Raw genomic sequence first — 21219 nt, 5'->3', positions numbered from 1 at the left:
GTTCAGTGCTTTCTCTGATTTGCTGAGGGAACATGTCCTTCAAATAAAGCTCCCTTCCTTACTTCTGTTGCTTGCGTCCTGGGAATATTGACCAGTACCCCCAGATGGTAGGAACAAAGTCTTTAAGTGTGTTAAAGACTGCATAGACAATTCCTTTTGACCTGATGCAGACATGGACACTTGGAACCCATCAACAGTTTTATTTGTTGGATTTGAACTTCAGAGACTATGGAAATAAGTGTTTCTGCATCCAAAATACTGTCGGCCGAACATTCTTAAATACAGTTATACTTAAATTTAGCTTGACTTCTGTGCTGTGTTGCTATTGTCTTTTTGTCACTTTGGCAGAACCTTAGGAAAAAAACAAAAGAGGGTATTATTGAAAGGCTGAACGTTGATAGATGGAGCCACAAAGAGCCAGCCCATGGCTGACATCCTTTCAGGGAACTCTAGTTATTTAGTAATTCATTTCCTGCAGAAACAATTTACTCCAAGCTTTTCTCTTATCCTCAGAAAAATTTGGGAGTGACAAGCACCTTCTGAGCTAACTCTAGGGACTCGAATTGGGGGATAAAAATCTTGGGAACAGCAGTGGGAGAAATTAGCAAGAGTGAATAACTCAAGTTTACAAAACAGTAAATGGAGAAACCAGCGATTTAGGATGCTGATCATTTATTTTGACAGGTGTAGTTTATCTCTGCTCATTTATAATAATTATACATTGTGGAGACTCATTATCCTGCCCCCCTTCTGTCTCAGTGCTGAAAGCAGTTAGAAGTAAATTTGGCAAATCCGTGGGGGGAGTGAGATAATGGGTGTTAATGACCAAATGGGAAATCTATACTTGAGCCGCCGACTGTGAGGGTGGCACTCGGATCGTTGAAAGGGTGCAGGCGGGCTTTGAAATAACATTTCTAAACTCTTGATTTTTCCCTCCCATCAAGGCTTTATTGAGATTAAACACATTCACAGACTCACTTTCCCATTTCTTTTCACTCTCCCTTTTCCCTTGAACACAGAATCTTTTGCATTTAGGGTCCAGAATGATACTCCTTTTTGGACAGATCTATACAGAGGTTTTAGCTGTTTATTTAATTTTTTAAAAGATTAATTTTTATTTATGCATACAAGAACAGGGTGTAGGCCAGAAGTGCAGGGAGTGAGAGGATTCACCAGAGACAGAGTGGGGAGTAGAACAGACAGATCTACTCAAATACACTGCTGAGGGGAGCAGTGGGCAAGACAGGAGAGGTCTGCTGTGCCATGTGGGTAGCTCCCTGGCTGGGGATCGAACTTAGGCTGCAGCGGTGATAGCCTGATAGTGCTAAGCCTTAACCAGGAGGGCATCAGGGAGGCCCCCTGGATGTTCATTTTTTTGACGAGGGAATGTGGAGAGGCAAAATCATTTATCGGTTAATCACAAGGACACTGGAGCCAGAGAGGTTCCAAGTCCTGCCAGTAACTGCACACGTTGCCCACAACTCAGCTTTGTTCTCAGTAACCTGGGGATAGCCATGGCACAAACTTCAAAGTTTTGTGAGGAAGATTAAAACAGTTAGTATAGGGCCTCTCTGGTGGCACAGGGGTCAAAGACAACACTATCAAGCTACTGCCAGCCACTGCAGCACAAGTTCGATCCCCAGCTGGCCAGGGAGCGTGATGCAGCAGACCTCTGGCCTACACCCAATGCTTATATGCATAAATAAATCTTTTAAAAAAATGAAATTAAAATGTCCTTACAAATAACATCATCATTAATAGTGAAATACTGAATGTTTCCCCCCAAAAAATCAGGAACAAGGCAATGATGTCCACTGTCTCCATTCTATTTGATATTATCCTGGCCTTCTTAGTCTTTGCAGTAAGACAAGATAAAGAACTAAAAGTCCTGGGCCTCCCCTGGTGGCGCAGGAGGTTGCGCGCCACGCTGTGAATATGTCCGCAGCCTCTGCGGCGCCAGTTCAATTCTGGCTGGCCAGCGAGGGTCCCACATGGAGCAGCAGCCCTCTCCTGTCGCACCCACTGCTCCCCTCAGCCGTGTATTTCGTCAGTCTGCCTGTTCTGTTCCCCACTCACCCTCCCACGCATCTGGCCTGTACCCTAGTTCTTATATAAATAAATAAATCTTTAAAAAAAAAGAGAACTAAAATCCTAAAAATTAGAAAAAAGAAGTAAAGTTGTTTCTATTTGCTGGTGTCATTATTATTTACATAGAAAATAGGAATCCACAAAACAACTGTTTGAACCAGTAAGCAAATTGAACAAGGTTGCATGATACAAGGCTAATATTAAAAACGTATTGGCAGGAAACAGTTGGAAAATGAAATTTAAAGAGTCTGTTTATAATAGCTTTAAAACATAAAATACTTAGAGCTAAACACAACAAAAGACAAGATGTGTAAACTAAAAATTATCAAACATTGCTGAGAGAAGTAAAATAACTAAGTAAGTAGAAATATATACTGTGTTCAAGGATTAGAAGACTAAAATTTGTTGATTTTTGTTTATAGATTAACTGCTTATCCCACTAGAATGCAAGCTCTCTGAGAACAGGAATTTTATTTCACTCTCTTATGTGTGTTCAGCATCAATAATGTCTAGAAAACAGTAGTTGCTCATTAAATGTTTGTTGAATGAATGAAAGCTCTTTTGATTTTGCTGAGTCTAGCAAAATTTTTTCTGATAGCAATCCTACCTGTTTTATTTCTCTCTCCATAAGGACCAAATCCTGTTCTAGTGGTCGGCAAGATGGAGACCATCTCCATCGTTGTTTTCATCTCCCCTCTGTCTTCAGCCCCCAGTCAGGACTCCTGTCTCCACCACTAGTCTGAACAGAAGCACCAAAATAAATGCAGTGCAGAGACTCTGCCAGTCCAAGTACCTGATTAGAGCAGGCACTGCCTTCCAGCAGTGCTGAGGAATAGACTGGGGTTCAGCGGTAGAACTGAGCAAGGCTGGAGAGTTACCCTAAAACAATGGGGACTAGAAATCTGACCACAAAGAGGGAAGCTAAAATCCATAATTGTTCTCAATGGGAGGAAGCAGGTTATTGTTGAAAGACAAAAATCAAGGAGTCAGAAGCTGCATTGAGTCTGGAATGGGGTAAGGAGGGAGAACACATTGTTAGGATGGATTATCTGCAAAGAATGGGAAACCCCAAAGAGTTGAAGTCCGATATGGGTTTCCCATTCCTAGCTGCATGCCTGGGGAAAGCCCTTAGTCTCTCTGAGGATCAGTTTCTTTCTTTATAAAATGTAAAATAGGAATCTTAATCCCTGTGATGTCTACCTTGTCGGGTCCCTGTGATCACGAAAGGAAATAAATATCCCAGAGACTTTATTGCTGTTTATTAGCTGGACTTACCATTATTAAGGCTCTGAAGTTGCTCATGTAAGTCCTCATGGCTTATTGCTTAATTTTTAGTGAATTCCCTTCCTATGAAATCCTTCCATATTTAAATGTAAACATAAAAATCCACTTTGCTACCAATATAGAATCATAGACAAGACAATTCATGTCTTTGGTTCCCTGAAATAGTGTGTAGACTTGTTAGTGATTATACCATCTTCTTAGGTATAGAGGGGAGCAAAAATCTACCACCCCAAAATGTGTCTCTTTGGCAAAACTTGATTTCAGGGAGGGCCTCTGGAGGCTGGATGGAGGTTGCTTTTGATACTGATAATAAATCTCTCTCTGTAAGAATCACCCCCTCCCCCAGGAACACCTAAATTCCTTATCTCTTTTCAATGAGAAAGGCAGAACTTAAATCTGTATCCTTGCGCATGCTTCCTTTCCAGGTAACCTCCCAAACTGACCCTCTCTTCCCACCCTCCTGCCCTGGCAAGATCTTCTGAAATAGCTAAGCTATTTACGAAGCATCGGAAGCCATGTGGGTGACTCGGTCATGCTGGCCTCTCCCATATATGCAGGAGGTATACATGTTATTATTGAACTTCTTTTTGACTTTTTTCTCTTATCAATCTGTCTGATGCTTGTTTGATTATTTGCCTGCCAAGAAGAACCCAGAGGGGTAGGGGATGATTGCCTTTGTGTTAAGTCTGACAGTTGAAAGCCATCTCTTCCACACTGCTCTTGTCTGCCAGCTACGTAATCCTTCTCAGAAACTCTTCTGTAAATTATCCACATTCTTAACAAAATATAGAGTCCAAGATAAATACAAGATTCCAACAAAGGAGCATCCAATACCTGGAATAAAGACAGAATTAACTGAAAATAATTACATAAATCTCCTATTTAAAAACTTCAACATTAGGTTTTTGTGAAGCCACATGGTATTAAGTGGTTGAGCCATGTTCCACTTCTCTTTGTAATAAAATCTCCTTAGTCAGTTATTAAAAAAAGAGGTCCTCCCGATTTATATGAAAACAAGCACAAAAGTACTAGAAAGGATCATTTAAATTAACTATGTGTTGTGCAAAAACAGAATTTTAGTAGAGTTGAGTGCTTGACCATTTATTAGATAGAAGAGCTCTAAGTAGGTCAAATCAATGACGAGAATGTCACATCCCTGGAAAGCTCCCCAGAGAGTCATGTGGATTTCACAACATTCTTATCTGCTTTGGACATTCTGATTTGCTTCTCGTCATTGTTTTTACTTACTGAATTTACCCAACTTTAGGTTGGTCTGTGTTCTTGCCTACCATTGCAAAAAACAGTTCTCCAAGATGATTTCCCAAGAACGGGTATATTCTAAACCATTGTTTCTATGGTGCCTACAGGCAGAAAAGTAAAACTTAGACACCTCAATGAACGGAGGAACAGATTTCTGACTTGTCTAGATTCTAAATGAGACTGAATCGTGAGCCATATGGCTGGGGCCTCAAAGCTAGCAAGGGCCCAAGCTGGGATTTTAGCTTAAGTCTGGATCCACACATTGTTCTTTTCTACAGAAACGGCCCTGTCTCTTGTGGGAAGAGTCACATAATACTCATAAAGGATTTGGATGGAAACGAGTGACAACCAGAAATGGTACAAAAAAAGCCATTTCATACAATGGTTTGAAATATTCCGTCCCCATTTGATACGGGGATGTGTAATGGTCTTCTTGACCTATCACGTCAGTGACAAAAATAACCATTGGCCCAATTGCTCAGAGCTTGAAATAAATCAGAGAAAGGCAATCAATCAGTCAAATATTTTTCAAGTGTCTTCTGTTTGCTCAACACTAGACGAGACTCTGTGGGAAATGATAGCTCACACATCAAAGTTCTTTGGCAAGCAAGAAGTGTGAATGTGGAATAGTATTATTACTGGAGAAAAACTCCACGAGGTGGCCCAGCTTCAAAAAACCTCACCTCTTAATGTGGAGGAGGGGCTTTCCAATAACAATAGATCCTCATGAACATCAACAGCACATAAAATACATTTAATTGGTGATGAGAGCCGGGGCAGGCAAATTTTTTCTGTAACAGGTCAGATAGTAAATTCTATAGGTTTTGTGGGCCTACGGTCTCTGCTGTAACTAGTTAGCTTAGTTGCTGTGGTGTGAACGCAGCTAGAGACTATTATTCATGTAAGCAAAGGAAGGAGGGTGGCTGTGTTCCAATAAGACTTTATTTACAAACACAGGTGGCCCAGGGGATCTGATTCACCTGTTGCACTTGCTAATCCTTTGTTTGGACTGAATGCGTGAGAAGGCTGAAGAAGTGATCACCACTGAGCAGACACAAGAGCCTTAGTTATAACCAATTTTTACTCAGGGCTGACTGTTGCTCATAGACATTTGAGGCCCCCAATCCAAGTTTTACCCAAGAGTGTACAACTTACTCATAGGCTGACCTAGACTTAAACCCAGTTAGATCTGACCTCGATTCCCGACTCCTTAAGTAGAAAGTCCTGCCCATTTTTGCACTCATTGAACATGGCAGAGAGTATGGGACTTGAGCTGGGTACAACAGGACCACTCTGTCGTATGATCCAGGGGTCAAAACTCACACAGAATACATTAGTTCCTTGGAGAATAGATTCTCACACTTTCCTGCACATTATATGCTCCTGGGAGCTTTAGAAAATCCTGATGCCCACAGCATACCCAGTACCAGTTAAATCAGAATCACTGGGGATGGAACCCAGGGTATTTTGTAAATGTTCCAAGGTGATCCCAGAGTCCAGCTAAGCCTGAGAACCACTGAAACATCGTAGCACCAGTTGTGCCTGGAGCACGCTGCTCTGCATGTGTCATATGTAAGGGACATCTCCTGGAGTTGTGCAAGGAGAGGCCTGCCCCTACCCTCAGTGATTAATTAAATGTGTGTCATCAATTAAACACTTCACTAAGTAGTTATAGAGCATCTTCCTGCTGCCTGTCACTCTCTTAGAGCCGGAAGAAAGAGTAGGACAGACTAGGTTAAAGTAGAAGAATCAAAAATCATTCTTGATTATGTAAAACTACTGTATTTCTTAACTTTTCTTTATTTCCTTCCTGTCTCTGCTACTATTTAGCCAAAGCCTTTTTTTTATTTCCTTTTTTTAAAAGATTTTATTTATTTATTTATACAAGCACTGGGTACAGTCAGAAGCGCGGGAGGGTGAAAGAATTCACCAGAGTCAGAGCGGAGAGCAGAGCAGGCTGACTGATGAAGTACACTGCTGAGGGGAGCAATGGGCAGCAGGAGAGGTCTGCACTCCATGTGGGACCCTCACCCAGTGGCCGGGGGTCGAACCTGCACTGCAGAGGCTGCGGGCAGCTTCGCAACCCAGTGCTCAACCACTGTGCCACCGCCAGCAGGGAAGCTCTAGCTAAAGCCTTTTGAAAACTCTAAGATGTCTTATCTTTGCTAATGGAAAGCCCTTCTCCAACAATTTGCTTACAATAAGAATATAGCTAATGTTAATGAACTCCCTCATCCCACAAGGCTATATGAGAGTGGTGTCACGACTCTGAGAATCATGTTTGCTGTGTTCCTCCCTGGTTCACACAGTTAAGCAGTTTCAGTGAGTTCCCCAAGGTTACCTGGAGAGCAAAGGAAAAGGGAAGATCTATATCCTGATCTGTTTGATTCTTTGAGCCAGGTGTTTAACCACTGAAAAGCACTGCCGGGGTCATCTCAAACTTGACCATTCTTGAAATAATGAATGAGTTAGTGAGAGGAACTCTTTCATTTCAGTCAGAAAATTAAATGAGGAGGAAAAGTGTACTCCTGGGGCATGATTTAGGATGGCAATAGCAAATAATGGGAAAAAAAGTATAGGAATATCTTGACTGGCAACGTCTTACATGCATGGAAATGTTCATTCTAGAACATTCTCCAGTCAAGTCCTTTCATCTGCATTTTATTTATTGAGGTAACTTTGGTTTATGTCATCTCTGTATTAGAAGTATAGGATCTCTTTCCTCAGGCTGTGTTACCACATCACACCCACCACCAAGATGCCCATGCGTACCGCATTTTGGGTTGAGTAGCAAGGCTATTTCATTAGAAACAGTACCTTGCAGGATGTGCAGAATCAGGATGGCTAGAGAGAATATCTTCTGGGTTCAAGTGCCACCATTCAGTGAGGGGTTCCTTTTTCTTTCCTCATTCTCCACCCAAGACAGAATGCACTCTCCCCTCCTTTGAGTCCAGCACACGTTCCTCCTAGTCAGAGCTCATGGCCCTCCTCCTGACAACATCAAAAGCTATTATTTTTGCCTTTTCTGTCTTCTTCATTACACTGTACTCTCATCATGAGCCAATGAAACATTATAGTAACTTACATTATCACTTGTCTATCCTCAGTCCAGCATGCGGCCAGGCACAGAACAGGTGGCCAATGCAAGTTAGCTCTGCTGTAGTTTGTTATGTCTCATAACAGCAGCTTCCAATTTTTGAGCGCCAACTATATGCTATTGTGATAGGAGCCTTAATGGTTTTCATTCCTTCATCTTCACAAGTTTACATTATTTCGTATCATTATTCCTATGAGTGTGGGCAATTGCCCTTTTCTGGAATAGCTCGATCTGCAAGGTCAAGGTGAGGGGAACAACCCCTTCCAGTGATGGAGGCTAAAGAAGCGTCTTTTATCCTGGCAGAGCCAGTCTCACGTGACTGCCATAGCCATCGGCACCGAGGACTCTGCTGCTCGGGGCAGGGACCCAGGGACACGGGCCAGTCGGAGGGTGTATTCATGAGGGTGTATTCTTCACCCAGACCATCACTGCTCTGTGCCTTTTCTGTGCTTCCCTCTGCCTGCTGGATGGAACCTTCTCAAACCTTTACTAGTTTTCCAAACTGGCCTTCTAGTCTCTTCCTGACACCATAAGAGTCCCCCAGTACTGCTGAGTCTGTTTATGTGCAATAGTCATGATCCCTGATGGACTTACCTCCTCTGGAGATGAGAGGGTTGATTGCTTTCCATTGCTGCGCAGCTCACAGGGAGCAAACTGGATTTGAACTTAATTCTGCCTGATGGTAAAGTCTGCCCACTACTCTCCATCTGCTCCTCTGTTTGGCATGCAAAGGGTGCACAATAAATGGTGCTGTTTATGCTGCTGATGATATTCCCAGATTCATGCTTTTCTTCTTTCAGTACAAATGTCATTTAATTCTTTATTGCCCTTGTATTCCTCACAGGTGCAAATATCTTAATCTGGTGTGTGATGCTCAAAACACATTTACGTATAAACAGGTGTGGTTTTATTTTGTTCTATTTATTTCTAACCTTTATTAATTGCTTAACATGTGTTCAGCACCGTGCTAGTGGTTTCAACTGCATTGTCTTAGCTAAGCATCCCAATAATGCAATTGATTTGCATTAGCCCCATTTTACAAATGAATAAGTCGGGACTCAGAAAGATGATGTATCCTTTCCAAAGGTCACACACTGATATATTTTGGATCCAGGATTCACAGAGGACTGACTCCCAAATGGATGCTTTAACCTTTAAGCTTCCTTGAATTACTAAATTTAATCCACTGTGCATCCCAAAGAGACTTGGTTTATGATATTTCCAGATTAAAAGGAAACTTGGAGGCCATCGCTGCTGCACACTGGTGGCTCATGCCCATTTGTTACTCATTCAGTCAACAAGATCAGGCCCTATAACTAACTTCATTTCAAAGGCTGGAAGAAATTTCTTTTAGGCCAAGTAAAGCCTTGAGTAAATGGTTCTTTCTCCTCACGGGTGAATCAATAAAGGTAAAAAGCGCTATGCAATCATATTTTACATATCACTTTATCTATGGATTAGTTCTTGATGGTGTTTTTAATTATTTAAACATATTGAAAAAAAGTACAAAATGACAGGTTTTTCCTTTCTCTTGCTGGTTTCTGTCTGTTATGGGGTATCCATTATGGCCACTTGGATTTGGTTACCTAGGAAATGGCAGGCTGGGGCTTTTAGATGGCTCACCCAATTTATGGCAGGAAGGTGAGTCATGTGATGTGAATTTAGTTGCTTCCAAGTAGAAGAGTAGAAATTGCTGAGCCCTGGAAAAGAATAGCCCAAACTTCCCCCATTACTCCTTAATTTTAAAGATGAAACAAATCATCTTTCAGGAAGTCACGGAGCTCTAAATTTATCTCCAGAGGAAGGAAGTCTAACGACTCCATGACCATCTCAGACTTCATGGTTATCAGGAAACACCGTAGTCCAAGGTTGTGTGTGTGTGTGTGTGTGCGCACTCCCAAGATAAAGGCAGACTCAGCTATCTCTCAAGTTAATGAAAAATGAGGTTTTCTACCTTCTTCACAGGATGAGGATTAATATATGTGCAGTTTCTCGAGCTGCTCTAAGAAGCACCATCACTGCATCCACACAGCATGCGGTAAGAGAATCTGCAGAATGGAATAGTGAACACAGTCCCTAAAGCTGGCTCAGTGGGTGAAACGCTGTTATTCACATGACAGAGAGGGGATTGAAATGCAGCAGGAGGAAAAGAACTGATCAAATGGAAAGTTGTTTAATCAATGCATGAAAATGCCATGCACTTAAAAAACAGTGTGCAGATAAAGTAAAGGAACATTTGCCAACGAGCAACTATGAGCTAGAGGTACCTTCCCTCTCTATCTCATTTAATCCTAAAAATGAAAAATGAAAATGTTAGTCTAAAAATTTTTAGAGTCTTGCACCACAAGTATTTATAGAGCATATAATATATGCCTGCACCAAGGTTCAGAGGAGGTAAGTAACTAATACAGGATTAGAATCATTTTTGTTCTACTCCAAAGGCCACATTTTCCCTGCTTCGGTGTATTATTTTTCTCAAGGGTAGTTTTATATCAGACAAGAAAGGTAGAAAATCCAACAACTAATTTGGAAATGTTATTGTAAGACGGTATCTAATTTGCAAAACTCAGATGTGCCTACACATACATGCAACTACCTTTTACTCCTAAATATCCTCTAGCAGGCCAGAATCAGCTTGGAAATTGCCTCTAGCTTGAAGTTGCCTACCATGGTATAGACAAGGTTTACTAGAGAAGCAGCAAATGTTTATTAACTGTTTACATGCCAGGCATTGTACTAGCACATAAACTCTAATCAGCATACAGCCCCTCCGGGGTAACCATTTGAGCTGTGACTTGACCCAGGTCATACAGGAGTAAGTGGTTGATTCATTTTGATCATTTTTTGGACACAGGTCTAATCCAGAGCCCATTCTCATTGTTCCAGCAGTTTTTACTCCTTCAAGTTACTACTAATTTTCTTAGGCAGCAAGGAGGCATGGACATTAAAAGTTTACCCAAGGGCCTCCCTGGTAGTGCAAGCACTTAATCACCCCACTATGAAGAAATCCGCAGCCTCTGTGGCATGAGTTTGATGCCCAGCTGGCCAGGGAGCAAACCATATGGCGCAGCAGACCTCTCCTGCCTCGCCCGCTGCTCCCCTCAGCAGTGTGTTTCAGTCAGTCTGCCTGTTCTGTTCCCCACTCTGCCTCTGGTGAATCCTCTCACCCCACGCATCTCTGGCCTGTACCCCAGCTCTTGTATGCAGGAATAAATAAATCTTAAAAAAAAAAGTTTACCCCAAAATGGGAGGAAAATTGAAAATCCTCTTTGCTAATATATTTCCCTGATGAGTGAAAACATAGATGCTCTTCGATTTTCTCAGAGGACCACCTTCCTTCAGAGTATAAAATACACGTCTTTCATGACAACCAGGTAAAAGAACTTTGGGCTGGACAAAGGAACATTAAGGGTTGAATTCTCAGGTATGATCACCTCCCCAGGTGACAGATTTTTAGGTGTTCTCTAACATGGCATGGGGCAGTTGGCACTCGTGACAGGGTGGGGGTTAAACAGGTAACAGCCTGCAAGGCCGCTCATCACAGAGTGAGTGTCAACACGTGGTGCCCTCCAGGGGCTAATAATAGTGCAACTCACCACATCACAATGATATACAAATACTCTTATAATGTCAAGACTTAGGTTAACACCTTCCCCCATCCCTTAAAAAAACAATAACCCACTGGCTCTGAAATTCCACCATCAAAGCTCTATGCCTTTCCTTGCGGCTTTGACACTCTCTAAAATGCAAGTGCTGCTGGGGAGTTGTCAGTCAAGTATACCTCAGAGAAGCTGAAGGATTTCAGACTAGGCTTGAGAGAAACGAATGGGAGGGGAAAAAGATCACAGAAGCAGAATGTTAGAGCTGGAAGGGCCTCTGGGACTCACCTCAGCATCACCGGACAGATGGAGAAACTGGGACAAGGGGAGAGGTAGTGAGCTGCTCTCTGTTCTGCAGCGTCTGCACGGCTTCCGCCACGTGAGCACGTGAGCACAGGCAGGTTTACTTGATTCAGGGACTGTGGAGTGTTGCAGCCTCTGAGGCCGTGTAACGAACCGCCCCACACAGGGTGTGTGTGTAAAACGATGGCCGTTCTGCTCAGTTCACGTGTCATGTGGGTCAGGAATTCAGGCAGGGAGCAGAGGGCCTGCTCAGCCATGTCTGCGGCTTCTCCTGGGGACACTTAGGCTGGGACCGGCGGGCATCTGGAGACACTGACCAGCAGCTGCTCCAGGGGCATGGCCTTTGCGTATATGGCGTCTTCTTTCCGGGGCAGGGGGGATGTGCTCTAAGGGACTGTAGGGTAAGGTAAAAAGTATCAGGCTTTTCTGCCCTCCCACCATTAGGATGGATGATGGATCCTTGTGGTCCCCAATGCATGCCTGATGGCGGGCACCTGGAGTGAGGTGTGGGCGTATGGAGATGGGATTCACCTGGGCTCATACTGCGCTTATAAGGGCGGCGTCACGAGGATGCCAGGAGAGCAGAGAACCACGAGAAGAACCACAAGAGAAACTGAGACCACCAGAGAACACTGGAGAGCCCAGAAAGAGTGAAGTTTTGCTGGGAGCTAGGAGGCCTGCCAGCCTTCCAGGCCCCCAGCACCCCTGCCTGTCGTGTACCTGGCAAATCCCAATAAAAACCTGCAAAAGCCCCTGAGGGCTCCAGGACTCTCTTCTCCTTTACCCCATCTGCTGGAATCAGAGAGCTCCTGCACTGTGCCCATTCCTGCCCTTACAGGGACCCTCCCATGAAGGCCGAGGTGGGGGCTGCCAGAACTTTTCTGATTTGGTCTTGGGAGCCACAGAGTCATTTCTGTTAACTAGAGGCCTGTTATGAGATGAGCTCAGATTTCAAGGGGAAGCAACTGGATCCCACTGCAGAAGGACACGTGGAGTGGGGGAGATAGAGGCCCCCATCTCAGCAAAATAAATCTATTCCAGGAAGGACTCCAACAGTGCTTTTCCTCCAAACCTTTCACATGTCTCTCTTCCATTTTCTAGGCCCTGCCTCCTCCTCCAGGCCTCTCCAGATCTGGCTCTCAGAGTTATGAAGGGAGCCCATGAAGCCCGTGGAAGCCTCCCCTTCAAGACTGACTCCTAAAAGGACAAGTGCACTAAGCAGGCTCCTAGAGGATCCAGGGAACTTTGTAAGGCAGCAGGAAGCCCACCAACCCCAGGGAAACTTTGACCTGGCACAGCTGACATCTGAGAATCAAGGGAGTGGAAGGGAGTGTGAGAAGGGGAGGCTGGAATCAAGTGAAGACTTAAGATTGATGGACACTGGAAAGAAATAAAATCATCTGTATGTGCTGGTGTGTGTGTGCATGTGTGCATGTCAGGGGTAGGGCAGGAATCAGGCTAGCAACGCCACAGAACCCTGGAGAATACAGTGACTGGAATGAATTCTTCCGGGTCAGGCTTCCAAGACAGAAAGGAAACAATCAAGGGTTGACGACACTCTGGGTGGTGAGTATTCCTTGAGTTATTTTATTTTTTTTATTATTTTTTTAAAATTTATTTTTATTTATTTATTTATATAAGCACTGGGTACAGTCAGAAGCGTGGGAGGGTGAGAGAATTCACCAGAGCCAGAGCGGGGAGCAGAGCAGGCAGAAGGACTGAAGGACACTGCTGAGGGGAGCAGCGGCCGGCAGGAGAGGTCTGCGCGCCATGTGGGACCCTCCTCTGGTGGCCAGGAAGCAGCCCGGGAATCAAACCGGCGCTGCAGAGGCTGCGGGCAGCCTCGCAACCCAGCGCTCAACGGCTGCGCCACCAGGGAGGCCCTCCATGAGTTATTTTACATAGATTTTCTTATTTAATTCACTCAACACAGTCACAAAGTTGCAAGTGGTAGTGTTACAGGGCAGGGAGAGGGGCAGCCCAGACCCCACAAACCTGCCTGCTCTAAATAGGTTCTGCCATCTGCCACATCAACACAAAACATATGAGACTTTATGAAAAGGAACTTTAATACAATTAGGAAACAATACAGGAAAGGCAGAGAATCTAGTTTCTAAATGAAGCACCCAAAGTTACCCGTCCCCTCGTGGGTAAAAGTCCACCCAAGCAGGATTGGCCCAGAGCAAGACCTCAAAGCCTGCCACAGGTCTGAAGCATCTTTCAGTGGGGACCCACAGAAAAGGGTCAGAAACAACCAGACAAGTCTGGGAGGAAAGGAACAAAATCAAAAGCAAGACAAAAACCGCCATGGTCACCTCCCCATGGGTCTCTCACCCACATCTGTGTCACCCAGTCCACGACCAAAAGGCAAGCGCGGTTTCTTCACGTGTCTCTCTGCTCCATGTACCTCCTCCAGGTCTCCTTCTGGCTCTTCATCCTGCTTCCTTCCTTCCTCAGCAATTTTCCCAGCAGGATCATTGTTCATATACTTGATCCTACCTGATTCATCCATCCATATCTTGTCATCTTTCATTCTTCAGGAGATCTTCCCTGGGCTTGTTATTTTTCTGTCTCTTTCTGGAAATCCCATAGTAATTCCATGGTCCTAGTTTTATCTCCATGTAATAATGATTCCCCAATTTTTACCACTATTTCAAACATCTCCTTTGAGCTCTTGATTTCTGTATCAAAAATTCGACTTGGCATCTCCACATGAATGCTGAATTGGAATGAAAACTTAACACGTCCAAAATAGAACTCTTGAGTCGCCATTCTCCACGCCTCCTAAATAACAAAGAAAATCCTTTACTTTTTCTAATATTCTTGCACCACTGACTTTCCTTGGCCATCTTGAGAAGCTTTTTAGAGAACCAAGTCTCAAGGAAGTGAGTGAAATTTGCTCTGATTCAAAGTGTTCTTCAGTTATCAAATGACTATAGTGGAAAGAGCAATGCCTCACCTTGAGGTGGGTTATGGAGATGAATAGACTGGCAGTTATTAAAGTAGGACTTGGCCACTCCTTCCTCCTCAAGCTGACTGGTTCTTGGTGGGGATGGGAGAGTGCAGGAGCCAGAAGACTCAGGTGCAACTCCTTTGATGTCTTTCAGCAGAAGTCATACACAGATGAGAATTCCTGGGATTTTGATGGGCTGGGCTCCCCTCAACCCTAGGAGATAAGAGCATCATTATTGTGACTAGATTTGTTCTCAGACTGAGCAGGGACTTCCCAACCAGATTTAACCCTTCAGGTGTTGGAGGTATCACTTGTTTTCTTACCGCCCACTCTTATGCCTGTGTATTGCTTCTCAACAAATATCCAAAAATTGACGTGATCAAGTAGATGCATGAACAATTGATGAAACAAGATGCTTTTGCATTCGGGTGTATATTCAGCTTCTTAGATGAAATGGCATCTGGAAGAAATGAGCACTTTGACATCCAAATTTCAAATTTCTATACCCTACTGTGTGCTGCTTACACATCATCACACAACCTATCACAGGGAAGGGGAGGGAAACACACATCTGTCCTCGGCACGGTGACACGTATACACATTCTCTCATTTCACTATCACAAAAGTCCATTGCGGAATGCAAAGCTAGGAGAGGTCCGGTAACCTGTTTACTTAGCTAGAAAGCAAGTAGAAGGGCAAGGATCTGAATTGAGATCTTGCTGATTTCAATTTATAGGTACAGAATCTAAGGCTCAAAGACAGTCAGCAATGTCCTCAAGTTTAAGGCTAAGATTTATATCCAGGTCTGTCAGATTCTTACATCTGTGCTCTGTATCTGTATTCCTCCCTCTCACACTTCCACCAATGCCAAGTCCATCCCCGTCAACAGTGACCCTGGTCAGATGAACAGTAAGATAAGTTTTGGGTCTAGTTTTCTTGACTTAAGGCAGAAATTGGAGAACAAATCTCCTGTGAGGAAGTTGCGGATCAAACCCAGCATCTCCTAGGGATTGCTGAAAAGACTGGTAAGCGCCTACTATAATGTGTCTAATATTTATACTTCCTCTTAGTCACCTTCTTGTTGGAAATAAATTGTGTGGTTCTGAAGCACTGAAAGAAATGTTTTTACAGTGGAAATATCAATTTATTTCCATAATAGAAAATTGACTATGTTATTGATCAATGTGTCCCATCTGCCAAGTCCTCCTAATTATAAATTTGAAAGGTGCACCCGGTGGCATAGTAACTGTCAAACAATTACTGATGGAAAGCTGCTCTTATACAAGTTGATATGGACTCCTTTTATGACAGACGGACATGGAATGAGACGCGAAATTAAACATGTTTCATTTGCTAAGTGAAATGTTTTTGTCTAATTCCGGCTCCTAAGAGTTGATTAACATAATACTCCTGCAAACTGTCTGCTACTCAGGAGACATTGGACCTCACCAAGTGCCAGCCCCAACTCATGCTACTAAACTGATATCTCACATCCCAGATGAATACCATTTTAATTTAAAAAATTGATTGCTTTATGTAGATCTTTATTTTCTGCTATCTAATTGGAGTTCTTGTAATCCCCACTATACTTCACTTTATGAACAATTTTCTCACTTAAATGTCAACATCTCCAATAAATACACTCAAATATTATCCAAACAGATTGTTACATGAGATGTTTTTTAGCATTTTGCATATTTTATAAGCAATAAAGGATCTCAGAGATGGTTCCTTATCTTGATTTCTCCTCTCATTTGGCAGAAATTAACGCTTTAGCCTGTCACAGGCCAAAACTGTGTCAAACTGGATGGACTTCCGATGAACACAGGCTACTGAGACTAATAAACTCTAATTACACCACAGGCCTCTTCTGAAATGGGCACTTCCAATTTCATAGACCACAAATATTGGCGCAGAATCAAGGATGAATTCTAAACTGATGCTTTTATTGTATTTCAGAAGGCAGGAAAGTTCCACTGAAGATGGGAGAGCGACTCTATACTTTCCTAAAGTGGTACGGTTGGAGGAAAAGTTGGGGGTCGTGCGAGGGACCCATGGCTTCTGAGCCCCTTAATGATCTCTTTTCTCCACAATGCAAATCACGGGTATTCTTTGTTTACATAGGTTCCTTTTGTAGCTCTCCATTCTTTGCAGAGTAAAATTGACACATCTGTGTGTGACACTTGGATTCTTCCCTGCCTGATCTTTGGTAGCCTCTCCATTCTTTTTTCCTGGGTGTTACCCCTGCCCCATCTGCCCCTCTCCTGTTGGAGAGTCACCTGCTTGGGTGAAACAACATACTCTCTCTGTTTTTCTCTCTAAAATATCCTTTTTAAAATCCTTACTTTAACCCACCTAGAAGCTAAATTTTCTTAGTGTTCAAAGTCTTAGCATGGGCCATGTGAAATGGAATCATTCATCTTTCTAAACTTCCTTCTCTTCATCGGTAAAATGGGATTTTTTTAAAAAGATTTATTTATTTATACAAGAGCTGGGGTACAGGTCAGAGCCATGGGAGGGTGGTGAGAGGATTCACCAGAGACAGAGTGGGGTGCAGAACAGGCAGATAGACAGAAAGCACTGCTGTGGGGAGCAGCTGGCGAGACAGGAGAGGTCTGCCCCACCATGTGGGTATCTCCCTGGCTGGCCGGGAATCAAACCCACACTGCAGAGGCCGTGGACAGCCTCACAGCACTGCACTCAACCCACTGCGCCACCGGGGAGGCCCAAAATGAGATAAATTTTTAACTTAATAAAGTGGCTACAAAAGCCAAATAATCTAATTCATGTATAGTATTTAACACAGTTCCAGACAGGTAACAGGTGTCCAGTAGATGTCTACTACGACTACTTTAATACTATCACTATTTTTATTAAAGTACAGGAAGTAAAGCTTAACCTCTAGGGTCAGGAGTTAAGGAAGGCTTCCTGGAGGAGGGGGTACATGTGTTGAGACTCTAAGTAAACTAGTATTTCCCTAGCCAACAAGGAGTGGGATTGACAAAATCTCCAAGGTAGGAATGAGAGCATGTGGTATATTGAGAGAGAGAGAGAGAATGAATAAACCTGGATTAGGAGGCAGTGGGTGTGGGGAGGCAGAGGGCAATGCGCCTGCATAGAAAACTTCCTCTCCTCCTGTCCCCCCTTGTCCCCACACACACCTTTGCTTCTCCTATCTCAGACTAAAATGCCTTCTAGCCCTTCTCCTTCAGTGCTGCCTGCCACTGCCTATCAAAATCCATCGTGGTCTACAAAGCCCAGGTCCAAGGTTACTTTTCCAGGGATCCTTAGTTACACAATGGCAGGACCATGTCTGTTTGCTCACTGTTATGTTCTAAATGTAGCGTTTGGCACACACTGGGTACTTATTTCTTTCCTCTTCTTTTTTAAAATGAATTGTGCAAAATCCTGTTAGTAGCCAGTATCTGGCCACCCCTGCCTTCCCTTGCTGACAGAATGCCCATGTAGTTTAGGGTGGCAGTTTTCCCAGCCTTAGGCAACAGATTACGATTAGCCTCACACAGCGCTGTCCAACAGAAACAGAATGAGAGCCACAAATGTGAGGCATGTGTGACATTAAAAATTTTCTAATAGCCACATTTAAAAATAGAAAGGAACAAATGAAATTAATTTTCCTAATATATTTTATTTAACCCAATAGATGCAAAATATTTTCATTTTAACATATAATCAATAAAAATCACTGATCAGATAATTGCATCCTTTTTTGGTATTAATTCTTTGGCATTTGATGTATATTTTATTCTTATTGCACATCTCTATTTAGACCAATCAGATTGAAGAGCTTAATAACCACGTATGGCTAATGGCTCCCCTGAGGTCTAGTCAATTGTAACAATCCATTTCTTCTTTCCCAGACTCCTCTTCAGCTAAGGTTTGCCGTGTGACTCATTCCTGACCAAATAAAAGGGACCTAAGCTGGGGCCTTCTGGGAAAGCTTTTGCTATCCTCATTAAAAGAACACGTGTGGCTTGTACCACCTCTTCCTCTCTATCTTGAAATCAGATGTTCTGCCGGGGAGGCGGGGGGCATTAAGCAATGGTCAAGAGCAGAGGTTGGAAAACTTTGTCTAGCAAGACCAAAGAACAAATATGGTAGGCTCTGTGGGCCATGGATGGGCTCTGTCACAATTACTCAACTCTGCATTGTAGTGCAAAGGCAGCCACAGATGATATGTAAACAAGTCAGCATTGCTTCCTCCCACTAAAACTTTATCTGCAAAATAATTGACAAGTCAGATTTGCCAACCACTGGTCAAGAGAATTTCAGGCACCAGTTCTGACACTACAGAAACTTCTTGTTATGTGAAAAAAAAAATCCTTATTTGTTTAAGCCACTGTGAGTTATTTTTCTGTTACTTGTGATTGAAAAAAAAAAAAAAACCCAATAGATATTTGAAAGATTGATTCAGTGCACCAGTTATCATTAATCACTTCCAAGATTTGTGCCTTTTAAAAATATTACACTAAGATAATATGGTGAGCACAGAAATGTTAATTCTATCAGTTGAAAATCACTTCTTTTATAAAAGGATCCTCACAATTGTCATTATTCCAGATTCATTGATAAGGAAGCTAAATATTAAAACAAAAACATTGTCCCAGGTCACATAACAAATAATCAGCAGAAAGAGGACTGGACTCCAGACCCCAACTGCATCCAAAAATCATTTGGGAAAATTTGTGAACCATCTTCTATGTGCTAGCTACTGCTGCATTAGGTGCCTGGCAAGACTGGTGAATAGAAACAAAGACCCCCACAGTTAAGGAGCTTATCCTCTGGAAAGCGGGTAACAGATAATAAGCAACCTGTTTATGAGTTTATCTGCACCCCCATGTTCATTGCAGCATTATTCACCGCAGCCACGCGAGGGAAACAACCTGTCCTTGGACAGATGAGTGCTTAAAGGAGAATGTGGTAAATGCATACAATGAAATAGCATTCAGTCTTAACAAAGAAAGAAATACTGCCATTTTCAAGAACATGATGGACCAGAAGGGCAATATGCCAGGTGAAATAAACAAGACACAGTAAGACTGCATTATCTCATTTATAGGTGGAATCTGTTGAATAAAATGGTCAAGCTCACAGAAGAAAAGTGTTAAATAGTGGTTGCCAGGGTTGGTGGGGGAGGGGTAAATGGGACCATATTGTTCCAAGAATACACAGTTTTCAGCTCTGTAAGATGAGTAAGTTCTGGAGGTTGAACATACAGTATGGTGTTGATAGTTAACAAGACTGCATTTATTATCTACTTGAAATTTGCTAGGAGGATAAATCCTTCAATAAAGTTCAACTTACACACAAATGGTAATAATGTAGACTTGACAGCTATGTTAAGCAGCTTGATTGTGGTGGCTGTTTTATAATGTATGCATATACCAAAACATGAAGTTGCACACCTTAAATGGATACAATTTTTATATCAATGATATCTCAGTTAAGCTGCATATATGTGTGTGTAAGTATATTTAAAAGTCGAGCCGTCTTCTCACTGTGCTGTCTATCTGCCTTTTTTTTTATATATATAGAGGCATGTTTTATTTATTTATCTATTTGTTTGTTTGCTTTGTTTATACAAGCACTGGGTACAGCCAGAAGCGCGGGAGGGTGAGAGAATTCACCAGAGCCAGAGCGGGGAGCAGAGCAGGCAGAAGGACTGAAGTACACTGCTGAGGGGAGCAGCTGGTGGCAGGAGAGGTCTGCGCGCCATGTGGGACCCTCCTCAGGTGGCCGGGGAGCAGCCGGGGATCGAACTGGTGCTGCAAAGGCCGCGGGCAGCTTCGCAACCCAGTGCTCAACCGCTGCGCCACCGGGGAGGCCCCTATCTGCCTTTTTTTACTTCTTTGAGTTGCATGCATCACAGCCTGTCTTAGGTAAAGATGGCATCAATGTGTGCCTGCATTTCCCCTATAGCACAGCCTCTTGGCGAGAACGGCCTCTATTTCACTGATCTGCATACAGCCACAGCAAACAGCAGGCACTCAATGCTGGTGCATAAGAATCCAATTGAATTCACTTTGGCATTAGCTATGAGGCTGGAGGTGGTCCAAGATACATATGGATATAGGAGAGGGTAGCTCCACCTCAAAGAGTCAACAACTATTTTTGTGAGCGTCTACCCATTGCCAGGCACCATGCAGGCTGTGGTCAGTCTAAGGAGGCAGAGGTCCAGGACAGCACCCAGCTTGCCAGCATCAGGATAAACAGACTGGGCTTTGGCAGTGCAAGCAGAGACTGTATGGAGGAGTCTGTAGAGGGAGAACATCAGGAGGGGCTTCAGCGGGTGAGGGCTGCAATTGCCCCTCTATGTCTCCCACCCACTGAGAAGCCAGGTATATTCTCCTGTAGCTTAACTCTGTTTCTTGGGCGAGGGGCTCTTGCCTTAATTGTTTTTTCTTTTAAAGATGTCATTGTTGTGTGCAAACTCTGCCAACCCGCAGGGAGGGAAAAAGCACACACAAAATGCGTTTGCATTTTGTTTGGGGGACTGGCTTCCAGGGTCTGACTAAGGAGGTCACCTGATCAGTCAGGGTTTGAACGCCTCAGGGCAGTCATGCATCTCTCTCTGGCTGAGCAGGACTATGCGCAGTGGGAGCAAAATTCCCTGGAAC

The sequence above is a fragment of the Talpa occidentalis genome, unplaced genomic scaffold (genome assembly GCF_014898055.3).
Source record: "Talpa occidentalis isolate TD23 unplaced genomic scaffold, MPIMG_talOcc4v2.1 talOcc4.16, whole genome shotgun sequence".
Taxonomy (NCBI): Eukaryota; Metazoa; Chordata; class Mammalia; order Eulipotyphla; family Talpidae; genus Talpa; species Talpa occidentalis.
Note: the sequence above shows the minus strand (reverse complement) of the source record.